This window comes from Anas acuta, chromosome Z (assembly GCF_963932015.1).
Source record: "Anas acuta chromosome Z, bAnaAcu1.1, whole genome shotgun sequence".
NCBI classification, from domain to species: domain Eukaryota; kingdom Metazoa; phylum Chordata; class Aves; order Anseriformes; family Anatidae; genus Anas; species Anas acuta.
In genome coordinates, this window is record NC_089017.1 from 19,881,741 (window position 1) to 19,900,977 (window position 19,237).

Sequence of the window (19,237 nt, forward strand, 5' to 3'; positions counted from 1 at the left end):
TTATTTTTCTTTCTCTTAGAAAAGGGAGAGCATTTTCCTACAAAAAGGAAGATTTTCAATTCAAATTTTTATTCCATCTATAGCAAAAAATAAAACTGCAAGAAGGCATTTTGTTTCTCTTTCTGATAATACAGAGTACAGCGTTAAGAGACAAGTCTAATTGTTAACCCACAAATATTATTAAGGATATTTGTACTATTCAGTGAATTATACATTTTATATTTAACTAGAGACACCAAATATGGATGAATCTGATTCAAACCTCAAATCCAAACAAAGCAAGATTCTCTTCTATTTAAGTTTGTTGTACTTTTGACTAACAGATTTGGGGGCTCTGTTTCTAAATACTGCAGTGAAATTAACTGGTGCATTAGCACCATATTAATTTATTTTCAGAAGCAGTGATGATGCTAAAGTCTTGGTATAATAACATTTCTTAACAGCCTTTCTTCTCATGTTCTACAGAAATGTATTTTTAAGTATCCACAGCTAGTGATGACTGACTATTTAGAAGCAGCCACTAGCCATCCTTTTACTTAATGAGATATAATAACATTTGTTTGATGGCATGCCCAAATAAAGCACTGTCCTCTTTTTATATATGTGTTGTTTTTATCCACTTGGTGAAATCACATTGATTTCATTAACCAGGCCACAGGTGACTATAATGCACTAATAATCACAAAACTCTAGATGTAGCAGAGATCTGGCATTGTTTAGCTCCATAATTCTTAGCCCCCAAAACGTGCACATAACTGCACCAGCCTCAAAGCATCCTGCCCTCGCACTGCTGTTTTAGGAGCTGAATACTGCATGGCCAGGCCAAGAAGTGCTAACAGATTAAAAGCAAAGAGCAGATTTCCCCTGTTTTGGAGGTGCAGTTTCACATTTACACAGGATGCAGTGTAGGTGAAGGCTGCAGCCAAAGGGGGTGGTCACTCACACCCTTCCCCTCTGCCCCTCAGTGCAACTGTGCTTTCCAGAGGCCTCCCTTGCACTGGGTGTAGCAATGGCCATGGGCAGACTGGAAATAGCAGCCTGAACAGACTTGTCCGTTAGGTGAGACACATCAGGAAGTTATGAATTAACTAAAGACTAATAAACATCCGTGCGTCTTAGTTGCCCATATGCAAAAAAGGATAGGAGAGGCTATTGTAAGAAATAGAGGTCAGGGCTGTGCAAATAATAGTACATTTTGGAAAAACCTGCTTTAAGGTCTTGACCACTCAACCTGAATGCAGTCATGATCCCAGCTTGTATTATGAGCCAGGTGAGTAAAATTATAAAACTGAAGTAAAGATTTCAGTTTATATTATAAATGTTCTCAGGTCAGGGAAAACTCTTTGATTCCTGTTCCCTGACAAAGGTCTGTTTGTTGTGGAATCATTGGCTTATTTTGACCATTAATATGCAGAAGTGGTGTGCCAATAACTGTTATGCTAATTTCATGTTGGAATAAGAGTAACTTATTCTTCCAGTTAATAACTTGAAACTATTTTATCTAAGCACATTAAAATTATTCTACTCTTGTTTTAATGTTATTTTTTTTCTTAATTGTGTATTTAAATTTAAAATAAATGTTAGCTAGAAATGACTCCAGAGAAAGATATCAAACCAATTTATTCATAGAACTTTAGTTTCAAAATGAACTTAATAGCATTAGGAACTATCATTAAAATTTACTGTCTTGAAAATATTCCTCTGTGAGCGTATTCTAATCTCCACATCCTTTTGTTACAAACCCTAGAGAAAAAAAATGCTGTAGATAAAATTTCAGTTTTAGTAGACCTGTAATAAAGCCCGTACAGATATATTGGCTAGTAAATGAGATAGACTTCTATAGTTCTAAAATGTACTCATATTTAGCTTTATATTACTGCTTAGAAATCAAGTTTCAAAAAGCTGTAACAGCAGCTACTGTTCTTTCCCTTAGGGTCTGAACAAGGAAATCCAATGTTTTCTGGTCAGCAGTAGGAATTCCACTTTGTAATTTGACACTCTTCATTCCTCTTCTCTCAGAGGCAGTAAAACAAAAAATTAAGGGCAGAACATATTTTCAAACAGTGCAGTATTTACATATCCTTATGTACCTTTCATTATCGGTTGGCACATACAAACAGAAAGCTTCATAACCTGGCCTTTTCCTTGTCAGTTCTGGCTCTCATCACACCACCTAGTTTTGCATGTTTCACTGAGAATGCACACTGGAGGATTTCTCTGATTTCAGTTCTGTTGTCCCAAATTTCAGAGAAACAGTAAAAGTAGAGCCAAGATCTTCATGTTAGGAGGCTGATATAGCTCTACTGTACCTGATAGAGCTATTCTAGTTTGTAGCAGTAAGAAGTTTTATGCAGTTACTAGAAAGGTATTTCTCTCTCTCTCTTTCTTTCTCTCTCGCTCTCTCTTTCTCTCTCTAATTTCTGGTCTCTAGCAAGCATGTGGTGGTGGCATGCTTCTGCATATTTATGTAGCAGTAACAATTGGATCTTTTCATGCTCAGAGTGAGAAACTGAATCTAGTCAGGCTGTAATTTCTTCCTGACAGGCTCATTATTTCTCAGCCTCTGATATGGTGACAGTTAAAACCAGATACACATCTGTAAAACTGACAACTTCTGTGAGCACAATATGTCTGTCCAAGCGTACTTCTGTCCAAGCACTTCATAAGCCTACTCATCCCATGACCACTGCCTGTATTGGTTGCAGAACATGAGCAAACACACTGCCACTCAACTTTTCTAGCTGCTATGATTTCTGCTTATTCATCTTTCTATGATGCTGTAAGTGATGGATGTATTTTTTATAGAGGTTATTGCAAAGTTCATGGACTCTGAACCAAGGAAGTTACTCAGTTGGTTTCACTGCTTGGTCTCATTTAGGATTTGTTCAAGTTCATGCTGGTGTCAAGATGTCCTCTAATTACATCGGAAGACATCAGTGCTCTTTGAAAAAATCAGATTATTTGCAATGAAAGACTTAATCATGCATGACATGAACTACAAACTCAGTTGGAAGTGTGTAAACTTCCATGAGACTTGCTTATAGTAGGAACAACTGTAGTAAGGAGAGTAAGGAGTGATGGGAAATGGTGTTCTGTGCTTTCAGTATGTGTGCTTCACATTACCTGTGCATATGGCATGTATGCATCCTTAGTCACTTCTGTGACCAATGTATTAGAGATGCTTTCGAGGAGATACTGACTTTGGAACATTTCTTAAAACTGCTATTTCGTGGATGTACATAAGAAGTTCTGAGAAGTTCACTCCTGCAGCTGGTGCAAATTTCTTGGGAAATCATAGCAAGATTTTGGTGAAATCTTACACACTGAATTGGAGTAAATTCCTATCATTGACACCTTTGGTATATAACATTTAGCTCAGGTCTGGACCAAAATGGTGACATGGAAACTATTTATGTAAATTTGCAAAATAGAAACCTGTACGTTTCTGTATGTATACTATAAGGAAGTTGCAACAGTAAATTCCAGCACAATGACTTTATGTTTATGGGAAATGATGTGGTTATTGTTCATTGTCATTCTTATCAGCAAATGTTATACAGCTGAGATTTATGTACTGCCTACAAATCAGAGAGAGATTTAGAGGAGAATATACTGGCAATTACTACACGCTACTCTTAAGAGGTCTGTCACCTTAGACTTTCTTGTGAAATCTGCCTTGTGAAATAAGCTGCTGGGAGGTAGGAAAATTAGCTGTGGTGTAGGAAAGTGCAATCCCAGGCTCTGAACTCTGAGACTCACAGTGAACTATAATTAATGTTCCTTCATATTTTGTTGGTTTACTTCTCCTGGAAAAACATGAACTCATAAAGCTGAACTACTTTCAAAAAGCTATTGACATTATTTGATTAAGTAAAAAAAAAAAAAAGTTATTTCTAAATTTGTTACCTACAAATTGCTAAGAATATAATACTAGTCAAACTGCATGTCATCAAACAAAATCAGGTGAACGTAACTGCACTTAGCTATTGTAACTACTTATTTTTCCCACAGTGTTGTTTTATTTTTTTAAACTTCAAAGTCTCCAAATTCCTCCTGATTGATGCACTGATATTTTAACAATGTCTTTGTTGTATACTGCAATCAGACAAGTGCTAATCCCCTTGAGGAATCTGGCAGGGCTGTGGGAATCTTCCAGCCATAATTGTATCTCTGTCTCAAATGTGATGATACTGTTCACTTCAGCTGAGTTGACAGAATGTGCTGTTGGTGTTGAGGGTGGATTATATCAACTTTCTCTATTGATTTATGAGTCTAAGGGTCATTCATTTATACATTCTTCACCATCTCTGGTGAGGTTTTTTGGTACTGTTCTGAAAGATGTTATAGATGTAAAGCATGCTGTATTTAAACAAACAAAGACAGTAATCTGAAAAACTAAAAGGAAGTGCCAACTGAAAATTCTAATTCTAACATAAAAATAAAATTGCTAGAGAAAAAAAAATGGATGGTAAACTATGAACAATGAAACTGAATTTTAATGGATGTACTAATAGGGTAACAGAGACAACTTTCATTTGATTACTATGAACATTCAAGAGAAAAATAAAACAATGTAAAGATGCAGAGTGTAATACCACTTACTGTACAACCACGTGACCCCAGGTCTTTGATTTACTTATCAAATTGTTTACAGCTGTTTTAACTGAACACTTTAATTTGTTCATTTGTTTTTCTTCAACAGTTTCTAGTCAAAGAATAATTTCATTGTAAAACCTTTTGGGAGTGTTGGTGGGGGAGAAAGAAAATGACATCGCAACTGATTTGTTAAGTGCCTAAATGTGTAACCTCTTCATATGTATTTAGCTTTTGGATCTCTGCCTCAAGCCACAATTACCATTTGTTTGAATTGTGGAATGGAGCGTCCATTTTTATGGTAATCTTAAAAAGGTTTCCCCAAGTACAGGAGAATCTTGATTCTTATTCTCCTCTACAATTATACTTTATCTGTACTTAAACAAATGTTTATATGACAAATACAGAAGATACTTACTATTTAAAAGAACTAGTAGACCCAGTAACAAAACATTTATTCATTGGATTTAAATTTTCAATGATCAGAATGTCAAGAAATAAATCATGTTTTAGAAAATGAGTGAGTGCTTAATTTATTTTGGTTATAATAGCACTAATGGAGTCCAACCCTTTAACGGTTCTTTAGTTATTTTGAAAGTTGAGAAAAACAGGATCCCTGTTTGTTTTACTGAATATCTTATACCTGGGCTCACTGAAGTCCAATTGGCCTACAAGCAATTCTGGAAAGACCATGATTTGGCTCTGAACCAGATGTTCCAATTGCAAACAGATAGCCAAAACCACAAATATCTAACTTGTAAGAAAGGGTGACTGACTATTCTAAAAATGCTAATCCACAAGAATGGCATATACACAGTAAATGGAGGACATAAATAAAAGCTTCTGCTGTATCCAAAAAGTAGCTTTGTTAATTTTGCCAGTGTAACGTCATTGCAAAAACATGTGCCATATGAGAATGTTTTTCTTTGTTTGCTGTTCCAAAGCCAGAGGCTAATCCTAATTTTCTCTGTGTAGTACTTGGTCTGTGCTGCTGTATGGAACCATTTCTTAATGACCTTGTATATCATCTATCATCTGCTTTCTTCCCAGACCATTCATAATGACTGTGCTTGCTGACTGTGTCACTGCTGCACTGTGATTTCCCTGACAAAACATAATGTTGCCCTCCATGAGAACAAAGAGGTCTACTTTTTCTTAGTTCACAAAATCATACTAAGAATTCTCCTCTTTTGAATATCTCCCAGTGCCACCCCAGTGATTTGTAGCTGAATACATCTCCCAGGAAATACAATAAACTGAACTAGTTTTGATGTTAAGGTATGACTTTTGCTTGTCATTCAGTGGCTTTGCAAATCGACAATAGCAGGAGATAAAGTGCCAGCCACTTTCATATGTAACCACCCCTGTATGTCTTTTCCTGTTACGGTAACGTTTATCTCTTCAGAGCTTACTTGCTTATACTATTTTGCACAACAGAGACCAGCTACCAAATAAGAAATTGCTGAAAAAAAAATCTTTAGACAAATAGAATTAACAGAAATTTGCCTTTTTGTTAAAGCTAACTCACTTAACAACACTGTGAATCTTAAAGGTTTCAGTGGTATAGTTGTATAGTTAATGTGTTTATTACTGTGCAGTCATCCACAATATACCATTTTGTGAGCTACAGTGTTGAATTTGGCAATGATGCCAGGCCATAAGGTGTAGGTAACAGCTAAGCAAGATCATTACACAGTGAAATGTATATACATTTAATATTATAATATGCATAATATTTAAGTATAATACATTTATATAATATTTTATATTATATGTAATATATATATATGTGTTGTGATATATAATATGTGGATATAACGTTTAATATTGTAATAAGTGTGATGTATAATATTATAGATTTTATGTTAATTTGATTAATGTGGCCTTGCGTGTCAGAATTTTCTTTACTCAGTACAGAAGAGTACTTCAGGGGTCCTTTGGTACTGAGGGAAAAACATGCACTAATTGCTTTGCAACCCACTCCTGGTCAATATGTGCTTTTTTTTTCTTGGTAATTAACTTTTTCCTTTCTGTTTCCTTGTGAGTTTATTAGCCCTATAATTATCATAATTAACAACATTTATTTTTAATCAGTTGTGGTATTTTAATTCTCACTTCTTATTTCTTTTTCCATACTATTCTCAATAATTACGGTGTCCTTGCAAGATCGGTACCATCTGCAGATAAAGGAAAATACTGTGTTTCCAAGTTTTTTTATTTTGATTCCATCTTATCTGTTCAAACAATGAAAGCATGAATTCCTAGTACTAATCACCATAGTAGTTATCTCCATCTAAGAGTTTTCATTTGTATTTTAATGTGAATCATTCATCACTTCTTGAGAAGCTACTCTAATTCCTACAGAAATGAAAAACATAACAATGCAATTAAAACTTTTCTACTTTCTACACAAAATAATTAAATATGCAGTGTGGCTTGCTAATACTCACTTACCAGCACATGTGAGAATCTTTGAGGAATAAAAGGCTGTCTTAGTGCTTGTAACTATGTAAGCCCAGAAACCTTCAATTAAAAGTCTTTATCAAAGTTACCTATTGTGGAAACAGGTTTTGCACTGCAGTTTGAATTGGCCATAAACTGCAATGAGATTGTTTGATTATTTCACAGAGGCAACACAGCTGACTAATCAGAAAACTGTATTGCTACTGAACATATATATATTCAACCTAATGGCCTAGAAGAGAAACTTAAATCCCTTGTAGTGAGATGATGCAGTAGTATTTACCATTCAGATAATTTTTAGACCCATGAAAAAAAATAGCTTTTTCAATAAGACCGGTCAAACCATTTCAGAGACAAGGATTCAAAAAACTGTTGTTTTATAATGTAGTAAGGAAAACTGTCAGCTAAAGATCCCTACAGATCTCCCATAAATGGGTACACACCTGATCTCACATACACAGATACATACCTGAAGGAATAAAAAAAAATAGGAATAAATAAAAATAAGGAATAAGGGGAAAGGAGTTATTACAAAAATGTCAGTTGTTATGTTAAAAAAAAGATAAAAGCAGTGAGAAAAACATATCTTAGCATAGGACTGAAAAATTTAGTGTCCTGTGGTACAGAATACTCAAGCACTAGACCAGCAAAAACTACTATTTATTTATCTCACTTTTTATGTTGGGGCTGACTTCCACATTCTATAAATTTGATATAGAGATTCAAACAAAATGATGGACTCAGCTTCCAGAGAATAACTGGAGAATAACAATGATCTGTACAGGGAAATACCATAAATCTTAATTATTGGGATCCCTCAGCAGGGCTTAATCAGTCATTAAAATTGTTTAGAAAGTTTGTTATATCCAGCATTCTGGTCAGCACGGCATTTGATTGCTAAAATCAGAAAGCTCAATTAGATGGAATGTAAAAACAAAACAATGAGTGTTTTGTGGCTTACTAACAAAAGCAAGCTACTATGAAGTGGAAATATACAAAGTTAAAGGATTCCTTATAGAAATGCCATTTTTTAAAATGAAAATGCATGGTATTTTCAAACGAAATTCATGCACCGCTCTGCTCTATGTGAAGGACAATAAACATTTTAATGTGTTATGTAAAAAAAATAAAAAAATAAAAAATAAAAAAAATAAATCTTGTGCATTTACTTTACAGTATTATTTAAAAAAAAAATCCATTACTTTAATACTTACCATTGATAACTTCAGATACTAGAATAACTGTAAGTATGCTGACCCAATTTTTTTCCCTAGACAACTCTGAGGTCTCTGAGCAACTTCTGAGGTTAAATGTTTTCTTGCAAATAATATAAATTTGGAAGGTTTGATAGGTAGTTTTAAGCAAATTGTTGTCCATTTTTCCAAGTTTATTTAGTATATAATATTTGCAAAAAAGTCTAACATTCAGGCCTACTCTCTTTTAGTGTTGTGTGCTGCACTGCCCAATAAAATCTCTCATTACAAAAGCCTTTGCATTTTTAAAGGATCATTCGCAAAACTCTTTGTACTCTCACATTACTTTTTCTGTAAAAGTCAGAACACATGTTCATGTCCCAAGGAAGCTAATATCATTATAGGCTGTAGTTTGCCACATTACAGGGAAATTGCCACATCCTCTTAACTGTAAGTACTTAATTGTGATTAGTGATTGACAGAAGAGAAGCCTTTTGGTGTGAGTCAGTGCTAGAGTCAATAAACATACCATATTAAAAATACAGGATTCAAGTTAAAAAGACATTTTCTTAATTAGTTTACAAAGATTTTCTTCTAGTATAGTCTATATGACTTGGAAGAAATTGATTATATTTGATCCTCCACTTTAAAAAATCATCCCCAAATGATGATGTGCTGTTGTTTGCCCCCAGGCTACATAGGACATATGGATCACTTAAATCTGACATGTCAGATTATTAATCTAGTGAGGACATGAACATGAACATGATTTAGCCCCACAAAACAAGGATGAGTTAATGGCATTGCGGTCCTTTTCCTTAACAGAGTTGCTCTAACCTGTAACATTATCATTTTCAATTAATATTTGTGGCAGTTTCTTAACATCTAAAACTGTCTAAATTATTATTATTATTGTTTCAAATTATACAGTGTATACAAACTACTTTTGGGGAAAATGAAGTACATTCTCTTAATTTCAATGAAAATGGTTTGGATGCTAAAAGGTTAAGATTTTGAATCTTGAGTATTTTGCAATAATTTTACGACAACCTCCAAGCATATGGAAAAAGAGTTTGGGAAGCTCAAATTTAAACACAGAACAACTCTTTTTGCATATATATATTTTTTTTTCTGTGTATTTCCAGAGTTCTGTTTTAACTAAAATATATACTCTTGGCAAAAGTCCTTGCATGCATGTTTTCCAGTTTGATTTTACTGTCAGTAAGCTTTAAAACATAAAGTAAATGCTTCTAAGGGAAGGGAAGGGAAAGGAAAGGAAAGGAAAGGAAAGGAAAGGAAAGGAAAGGAAAGGAAAGGAAAGGAAAGGAAAGGAAAGGAAAGGAAAGGAAAGGAAAGGAAAGGAAAGGAAAGGAAAGGAAAGGAAAGGAAAGGAAAGGAAAGGAAAGGTTAAAGTGTGATTTGACAGAATGCGGAGGTAACAAATAGAGCCTGCTCTCTAGTTGCATTTTGGAGATGGATGTGATCATTGCATATTATCCATATTCGGAAGTAGGAAGGGTTTCAATACAGTTGTGAAAAGGAAATAAAGTGAAACTAGAGCCACATGAGAAAAGAAGTAAAAAGATTTCAAAAACATCATAAGTTACTATATTGCAGATGCCTGTCAAGTAAGGAAGATGAAAATAGAATATCAGTTCAGACTTCTACGCTGGAAGACATCGTTATATCTTCTGTAAGAATAGCTTTATTGGAGTGAAAGTCATGGAAACTCTAACTGAGATAGTCTGCTGTACAAACAAAACAAATAAAAGGAATCCAACAAAAAGCAATCATCATCATCATTTTTGTCTTTTTCCATCTTGGCCATGTCACGGTGAGTGTGTAAAATCCTGAGCATCCAGACAAGTACAAAATATGTGAGGAATCCACAACTCATCCTTGAATGTGAGGCTGGAAATTAGCTCAAAAACAACACAAACTGCCAGTGGGTGTAGTCAGTCCCATTAACTAATTGGATTTGTACAAGTTCTGCGTCTCACTGCCAGTCCAAACAGAGCTTAGAAAGATGTAATGGTGGACTCATGGCTTCATCCTTCTGTGGGCAGGATTGCTCATGGGAATGTCCATTTTTATTCTGAAAATATATTTCAAACATTTATTCTAGAACTTAGGTTATGGAACAAGAAGCCTTTTTTACTGAATTTACACAGATAGTTGGGTCACTTTTCCTCCCAATCCTCCCAGTTTCTTCAAGTCATAAATTACTTTGTAAAACTAAACAGTGTTATAATCTTTAAAGCTTTCCTATTTCCAGTGATGTTAGCACTGATGAATGAAAAATATTTAATAATTTTGGGATATATAAGTCCTAGAAATAGCACTAGACTATTTCCTTTTATAATTTGTAACACGGCCAGTAGAACTGTAGGATATTTTGGACAAAGTCCTAGAAAATGCCTCATTAGTGATAAATAATCTAGTAGTTGAAGAACATATCGGAGCTGCTTTTTTTTTTTGGTCTGGATATATGAGTTGATAGGGTAATTTCAACTATTATATGCATAGTATATATGCTCAAGGTTCTTAAATCATTTGACTTTATATGTATTCTTGTAGTGCTCCTTAGGACGTGTAAAGATATTTTAAGACATTAGAAGAGCAATAGATTAGCATAACTGGGTATTAATGTGGGAATTTCAATAGATGAATGTCATATTTAAAGCTCGGCCTCTTTAATTATTTATACCTAATGGATATTTCAGTTTGTTCAGTAGAAAGGATACTGCTAATTTTAATTCCCATGAATTACTGCCTCAGAGCGCACTTAAAAATATTCTGTCATAGACCCCCAAATTATGGGAAAGGAGATAAAGCAGCTGTTACTGCTGTTGTGTCAGGCAACATTTATTTGGCTAGACAGCTTTTTTTCATACTTCTTACAATAATATGTGTTTCAAAAATACAGATTAGACACAGTGATAAATCTGGATCCCTTCAGTGAGCCTGAGTGTCTGCATTCAATTACAACCTCCTTAAAATACAGTGGTGGATTCCTGCCTGTACCACACTTTCTGAGTCCCAAATTATTTTAACAACTACTGTCCCCAAAACTCTGAGCTTGTTTCAGAAACTGAAACGTGAGCCCTCAGAATATTCAACCAGGGCCAACAGATAACTACCAAAGGCCTTTGTTTTCTCTCTTGTTGCCTTCTTCTTAAACGTCTGTCTCAATTTATGAGGGACTTCATTTAACTGACCTTATTCGTCAATTTATTTTTATTTTAATCAATGAGCGGTGCTGCCTTGTATGCTCCATGTCTCAGAGTATTATCTTCATAATTCTCCCAGGGAAGCTCTAAGTCCTTCATCTGTTTTACTTGTTTCTGGTATCAAAACAATTTCCACATAATTAAACTAACTTTCCTAATGTGAGGGTGTATAGAGTTGCCCCAGACTTCCTTCTCTTTTGTCTAGAGACAAAAATCTCAAGTTATATCTCTGGATATTTTGGAGGTAAGCCACCAACTCAAAATCAGAACAGTTAAAGGCAGCTCCAGGCTTTCCTTCCAAGCCTTCCTCCCATTTCCACTCTATCTGCAGACAACATCTCCGTGTTTTCTGCCACACAGCACAGATCTCTCCTTAGGTCTTCACACGCAGACAGTCCGAATATTGTACACTGATTTTGTATGGTATCTTTGAGATAGGATGTTTTCTGACTATACATGGCTAAAATTCTAACAGAAACTTAATTTTGTGCCTGAAGTATAAATTCCTTTTCTCTGAACTTGATAGATTCCATATGATACTGCTGTTATCCATTCAGGTTAACAACCCCCCCTCCCCCCCTTTTTTTTTTTATTAACTTCAACACAAGGTGCTGATTTTGAATGTCCTTACCAGCTTAACCACAGGCTCTTCTCATCTTTACCAAAATGTCCACTGTATTACAAACGACCCAGGATGAGAGTAGAAGCTTTTTTTTTTTTTTTTTTTTCCCACATCGATACATTTGCTAAAAATGCTGATTAGTAGTTTTTATTGTTATTTAATTCTTAACATCCTTCTGTTTGCCTGTGTCTGGGCATTGGAGTTTTTGTCTGATTTGCTTAGAGTGTAAGATATTTCTGGCCAGGAGGCCATCATTTCAGTTTGTGTTTATACTACAGTGTGAGTCTGATCCATGACCAAGGTTCCTGCAAGCTATAGTAAAACAAGTTATAACAGATGGGTTTCCCAAACTCAAACACTTTAAATGTCTTCTTTTTTTCTTCTTTCCTCTCTCTCTCTCTCTTTTATTTTTTTTTTTCCTTTTTCTTTTGGCCCTACTGTCACTGGTTACAGAATAGAGCGTTCAGATTCTTTTCTACAACACCATATGCTGGTTGACACTAGAGGAATGAAATACTGAAAAATTAAATGTCAAAACTAAGTGCTAACAGGAACTGAGATTTCTGAAGCTGTAAACAAAAATAAGTATTACATGAGAAAGATGCATTTTCTTTGAGATCTTTCTCAGCTGATGTCTTCTATTTTATTTTACTTCAGGGGAGAAGAATAAACAAATCACAGCAAAATGACACCCTTACCCTCACTCTGTTCCCTCTGACTTCTCAACTCTTCCAGTGTTGGGTCATCTCTTTCTTGTAGTTCCCACCATTTTTTGTCTCTTTAACTCCTCGTTTTCTATTCACATCTGAGTTCTCCAGACTAGTTCAGTTTGTAACATTTTTCTTCCAACCATTGATCATTATGTTCCTTGCACAAAATTATTTACTGTATGTTCCTATAGTCAGACCATATTCCAATTTATTCCAGTCTCCCACAGTGATAAGGTTTTGGAACAACAGCCACTGGGGAAAAAAAAAAAAAAAAAAAAAAAAAAGAAAGAAAGGAAACTAAATAAAATTAGGGAGTACATATAATATGCATGTTTCTAAAGATTATAGGTTTAAAATTGATTTGCTGTTTAACAATTCTAATTCTAGTGTGTGTGCATGATATTCCCTTTGTTCTTTTTTAGCTTTTTGTAGGCAACATATAGACATTTTTGTATCTTCTCCAGAATTTCTAATAGTTTCCAGTGACTATTCACGGAGCTTCATTCTGAGCCAAAGTGTGTCCATTCTGCTTTCCAACCTATGTGCTATTTGCTAGTTATTTGGATGTAATAGCCTCTTCGGTTGTACTTTCTGCTATCCTGTTTTGTCTGCCCTGTCTATGTTCTATTCTTATAACCTTCAGAGAATGTTTTTGGGCCACATCCAAGCCTGTATTTGTTCAGGTGAATTTCAGGAAATTTCAGGATGAAATAATCCTTCGTTCTAACAGTCTGTGGAGAATTTAAATAGACCAGTCAGAATGATGTCAGGTATTACTTCTGGGGTTATAAGCAAACCGATATTTAGGGAGAAAAACTGTCTAAACAAATGAATCATAGAATCATAGAATCATAGAATATCCTGAGTTGGAAGGGACCCTTAAGGATCATCAAGTCCAACTCTTGACACCGCACAGGTCTACCCAAAAGTTCAGACCATGTGACTAAGTGCACAGTCCAATCTCTTCTTAAATTCAGACAGGCTCGGTGCAGTGACCACTTCCCTGGGGAGCCTGTTCCAGTGTGCAACCACTCTCTCTGTGAAGAACCCCCTCCTGATGTCAAGCCTAAATTTCCCCTGCCTCAGCTTAACCCCGTTCCCGCGGGTCCTGTCACTGGTGTTAATGGAGAAAAGGTCTCCTGCCTCTCGACACCCCCTTACGAGGAAGTTGTAGACTGCGATGAGGTCTTCCCTCAGCCTTCTCTTCTCCAGAATGCCTATGAAGTTAATAGTTGGGAAGATCTACATGTATAAGCAAGAGGAAAAAACATTATATCAACTTTTCCATCTAATATATTACTTAATCCAAAGTGTGCTTGTTTGACGTCTCAGTTTCCTGTTTGTATAATGCATATGTGTTAAGTTCTGGTGATGAATTATTTGTTTGTGCTGGGTTTCAGATAACCAAAATAAAATGTTTAGATCTGCACATCAAAGACAATATTGTAATTCAGTAGTGCTAATACATCAGTGCTTTGATAGAAGGAATTAACAAGTTCCTCATACCAACTCCAATAAATAACCTTTTCAAACTAAAAATAAAATAGTGTGGTATGGTTAGATCTGTCAGAGTCCCAGACCTTGGTGGTAGGGATAAACTCTGTAGGCCTGCTTCTGGATACTTGTTTGCTGGCCTATGTCTTGCTGTAGGTCTCTCTCACCAGTTCACATGCTGGAGTTACACCTGTACAAGTATTAATACACTTTGTGCATCAACAGCTGGTCCTGTGCATGCCTTGTTAATACTGCCAGCCCACTTGCTCTGGGTGTTTTGACACCTATACAGAAATACCTGGACAAATTTCTGAGCTCTGTACCATCCTGGGAGGGAGGTCTCATGTCCACGGGGAAGGCAAGGAAGGCTGTACTAGATGCTACACATGTCAGATGCTCCTGTGGACCTGCTGGCCCCTCTGGCCATGCTGGCACTTAGTGCAGCCCAGCCCTAGGGTGTTTTTGGAGTTCTTGTTCCTACCTACTGGTGAAACCTGCCTGCTGCTGGCTGTTGTCCTAAACACCAGGCTCAGTCAGCCCCACAGTCTGAGACCCAGCTTGCTGCAAAGGTTTCTCCACTCAGGGCAGTGTGGTAAAAGCTAAGTGTAATGATCACTGCTGATGACCAGACAGCACCCCGTGGGACCAGGCTGTCTGACAGCCGAAATTAAAATGTTCATAGCCATGGTTGCTCTTTGGATGGGTTACTGTTTTCTTAAGATCGGGTGCCACCATTCCTGTAAGTAATTACATATCCGATTGCTGAGCCTGCACATGGGCACTAGCTGACAGCAGGGCTGCATAACTTCTCCTAATGGGTATTTTTGAGTAGCTTGTTTGAACATTTCCTCTGGGATACTGCTAGCATGAGGTTTCATGCTTTTTGGATTGTTGTAAGCTACACTTGTCAGGTACCACATTCCACAAGGAAGCTGTCTCCATTTAGCCAGGAGAGGACACTGCATTAAAGTGTGTCTGAACCCTGACCTACTTGTGGAGACTCAGTCAGGAGTGTCTGTCTTCCCTTTCTTCTCCAAATACTGAGTTAGAAGAAAAGGCTGCTAGCACCACTGGATCCACCACCACAACAGCCAGCACATCACTCCTTATCCCTTCTGTAAATCACACTGAAACTCTTAGGTGGTTTGGGCACACACAGGTGCCTGTCTTTATAAGCACAGAGAACTTCATAAATTGATACAACAGGGATGACAATAATTATTTCCTTTCATTATAGGTAGTCTTAACTAGATAAACAGGCAATCACTTTACCTTTTTAGGAGTTAATAGATGTTTAGTGATCAGTAAAAAACCTGATCTTTGCTACAAGAGTATTTGCAATGCTGTTTTTATACTCCCCTGTTTGATGTTATTGATGGACTCTCACAGCTCTAACACATCCTTTTGAAATGGCGTGGGTCTTTTATCTGTCTGGGAAAACACTCTGATCCAGAAGTGGTAGAAACATCTATCGCAGAGAGCAGCTCAAAGTGTACTCAAAGGCTGGAATGCAAAATGCATTATAGCTTTTGGGAATCAATACATCTATTACATTCATTTTGTATTATCAAATAACATTGTAACTGCTCTGTTTGTTTGAAGTCTCTAGGGTAAAAATATTCTTTAAACAGATGTTTATTTTTGGACAGGCCTATTGAGTTGTCTCCTATTGTATGTTAAAGTAGCTACTCTCAGAGGTCACAGAGAGTTCAGCTTTACAAAGACACCCTTATTTTGTTAAAAATGAATGTTCTGAGTCTTTAATAGTAACAAGATAAAATATACTTAATACAAGTTTGTTAGAATGTTGCAGTTGATGACTCCTTCAGAAAGAAAGGGGAAAAGTAATGCAAGTAAAGTTTGGAAGATAAACATAGGCATGAAAGCATAAGCTCCATTTTCCTAAATGTAAATACCTGTATATGTTTGTAATAGCTCTGCTACGTGAACATTGTTCTTGTTTATTTGTGTTTGTTTCTTCCTCCTCAACCTACACACACTCAGGAAAATGCTAACTGGCTGTTGGCTTTCTGAGAAGCAGGCACTAATTAAAAAGGCACAGGCCCATGACTGGACCCAGTCAGATGCACTGTGCCTCTGCACAGGCCTGATGAAGACCTTGTGGCCCCAGGCTGCCCCAGCCCTCATACATCCCCCCCTGTGCTGTCAGGGTGGAAGAGCAACGCAGCAACACAAATTCCAGCAAATGCACTGTTCAAGGAAGATAGCGCTCCGATAGCTGTGAAAGGAGAGCTTGCTTTTCCCCAGAAGGAGAGCAGAATTAGCTGCAGCAAATCGAGTTTTTCGTTGGTGTTGCAGTTTGTTTATGCCTGGAGATACCTGGGGTGATTTATTTTATTTACCCATGTAATGGCTGGCTTACCTACTGCAACTGCCAGTTCCAATCTAGGAAGTGGAGCTGACTTTGAGAAGAGCTACGTGAAGTTATACACCTGTCGCCCACTTGCAGCTACCAGCACGTTACATGAGGGCAGAAGAGCAGGGAGTAGCACTGGCACGTGGAGACATGCCCGAGCCCAAACCGTAATTTTCTCTGCAGATATTTGCGGATCGCTGCTCTTAGACACAGGACTAGACGTCTTACAGCACTTTAAAAATCTCAGACTTCTTGAAAAGCCTGTGTTGTCGGGGTGCTTTTTTGGAACTGGAAGAATGTTAACTGGGATTTGTAAGGGAGATGGAGTGACAACGATTAGTTTTGAGGGGGAAAAGATTCGGGGGGGGGAGGAGGGAAATAATGAAAATAGCAGATTTACAGATAATTCGTCGGTAAGCTAACAAGCTGCCGGCGGACCACGGCCGACCATTTGGCGAACCCCCGGCAACCCCACGGGGCACCCGCGGTCACGGTGCGCCCGGCGGCGCCCCCCGGCTGCCGATGGAGGGGCCGGTGGTGGGCAGGGCAGAGCCGCCGCGTCCCTCCCCTCGCCTCGGCTCCCTCCCTCCGGCTGGGGGCGGCCGGGTCGGCGCTCGCCGGGATCCCAAACCTTCCTCCCTCGGCGCATGGTGGCGGCGGGGCCGCAGCGCGGAGGAGCCGCCGGGGAGCGGGCGCTGCCCGGCCGAGGTGAGGCGGAGGAGGAGGAGGGAGGGAAGGAAGGAAGCAAAGAGGGAGGGAAGCAGGGAAGGAGGGAGCGGGGCGCTGGCAGTGCTCCCTTTCCGTGCCCCCGGGAGAGCGCCCGGGGCCGCGGGGACGGCGCCGAGGCGGCGACGGGGATGGAGGCGGAGAGCTCCGGGAGGGCGCCGGCGCTGCGGGGAAGGGGAAGGGGAGCTGGGGATGGTGCCGGCGCCTTGCTCACCCCACCCCCGTGCGGCTTTTTTTTCGTCCCCTCGCCCCCCCCAGGGCGATGCTTGTTGAGGGGTCTGGGGGCGGTTTGTTCCCTGGGGTCCTGCGGGGCAGGGAGAGGGGCGCACGGCACAAGTGTCGGTAGAGGGCTGCTGGCTCGGCGCCGGGGTTTGGGAGGTGCGGGTGTGCCAGCGCTGTGTCCCGGCAAGTGCCCGTCCTGCCGGCAGCTGTGGTGGCAGCGTGGCTGGGCTGCCCCATCCCGGAGAGCTTGTGCTGTGCCAGAAGCGAGCGTGTGAGACGCTACGGATGCACAGATCCCGCTGAGAGATGCGTTACGGGGAATAACCGAGACAATGAAAAGCTCCGGCTGACCTCATCTGGAAGAAAATGTTATATATGTTAATTAAAAGGTTTGGCGTCCTTAGGAAAACATTCCTAGGCACCATTACAGATATCTTACTGTCAGCTCCATCCCAGTCCCGCTCTGGGTTCTGGCTGTACAAGCTCACACCTGCAGAAGCCCTGTTTTTTTCAAGGGGAAGGTTGGCTTTTGGTCGGGGAAACCTCACTGAACTGTAACTCACCGAGGCCTAAATATCTGCTGTGCACAAAGAGTGGTTTATTAGAAACCGTCAGTGACACTAAATCAATACTCCCGTTTATTCCTCTGAATAAAACATGCTACAAAGGCATAATCCTAATTAATCTCTGGCATCTTTTACATTTTTTTTTCCAGCCATTGTTAGATGCAGGTTATCTGCATCTACTCAGTCACGGCCATTGCTAATGAAAGCGTTTTATCTCGGACACAGTTTCATGGCACTGTTACTTGATTTTCATTGTGTAGGCTAACTGCAACCACTACAGCTTTACTTACATCTCTGCTTTCTTCACAAGTTTTTTCTGTCTTGGTCATAGGGTGTTTTTAATCAGTACTTAGGAAATTGCTCATTTTATCTGTGTTTGTTTATTTATTTATTTATTTATTAGTTAATCATTGTTTCTGTTAAGCATTCTGGGACGTGCTTGGGTGAAGATGTACCCACATATTGGGCAAGTAACAGTAGTGGGTTGATTGTTTTTAATAACATTATTTACCGTGACTGGACACAGGATTTCTGCACAAGAACATGATATTCCTTTTCTTCCTACTCAATCAAGGCATGTTCCTCCACATCACCTAAGTTGCTCTTGATTGTGCTGTGCTGGCAAGCTTGGGTTGGGAGTATGGAAAGCAAAGGCTGAAAGGAAGCCAGTAATTGCTGTGGTCCATTTTTGTGTTTTAGCCTGTAGTTGTGCATAGTGCTTGTGGTGCTGCGTACTCCAGCAGGGCAGTGAGAGATGAAGTACTGTAGGTCACTGCACAGCCTGGAAGAGCCTTGCTAGGCTGCAGGTCATCCTGTAGCTGGCACCAGGCAAGAAATCCAGTGTCTTGTTTTGTATACTGCAGTGTTGTAAGCAGTGTTTTTAAAATAATCATTAGATGGAAAGTAGGATTCATGATTTTTCCGAGTGATCTGAAGAACACAATGACTATTCATCAAGCTTTGTATTTCCACAAGTTTCTCCTGTGTTAGACACGCTCAGTACCAGTTGGATGGCTCCCCAGTGAAAGCAAAGCAGTGTTT

General features: G+C 38.5%; 1 protein-coding gene across 1 annotated transcript in view; it reads left to right on the forward strand.

Moving 5' to 3' along the window:
* Nucleotides 1-17,237: 17,237 nt before the first annotated feature.
* Nucleotides 17,238-19,237, forward strand: part of LHFPL2 (LHFPL tetraspan subfamily member 2) — a 132,891-nt gene continuing 130,891 nt past the window's right edge. Inside the window, exon 1 of the mRNA XM_068667110.1 lies at nt 17,238-17,390. The gene's annotated coding sequence lies outside the window, so the exon portion shown is untranslated. The remainder of the gene's footprint in view (nt 17,391-19,237) is intronic.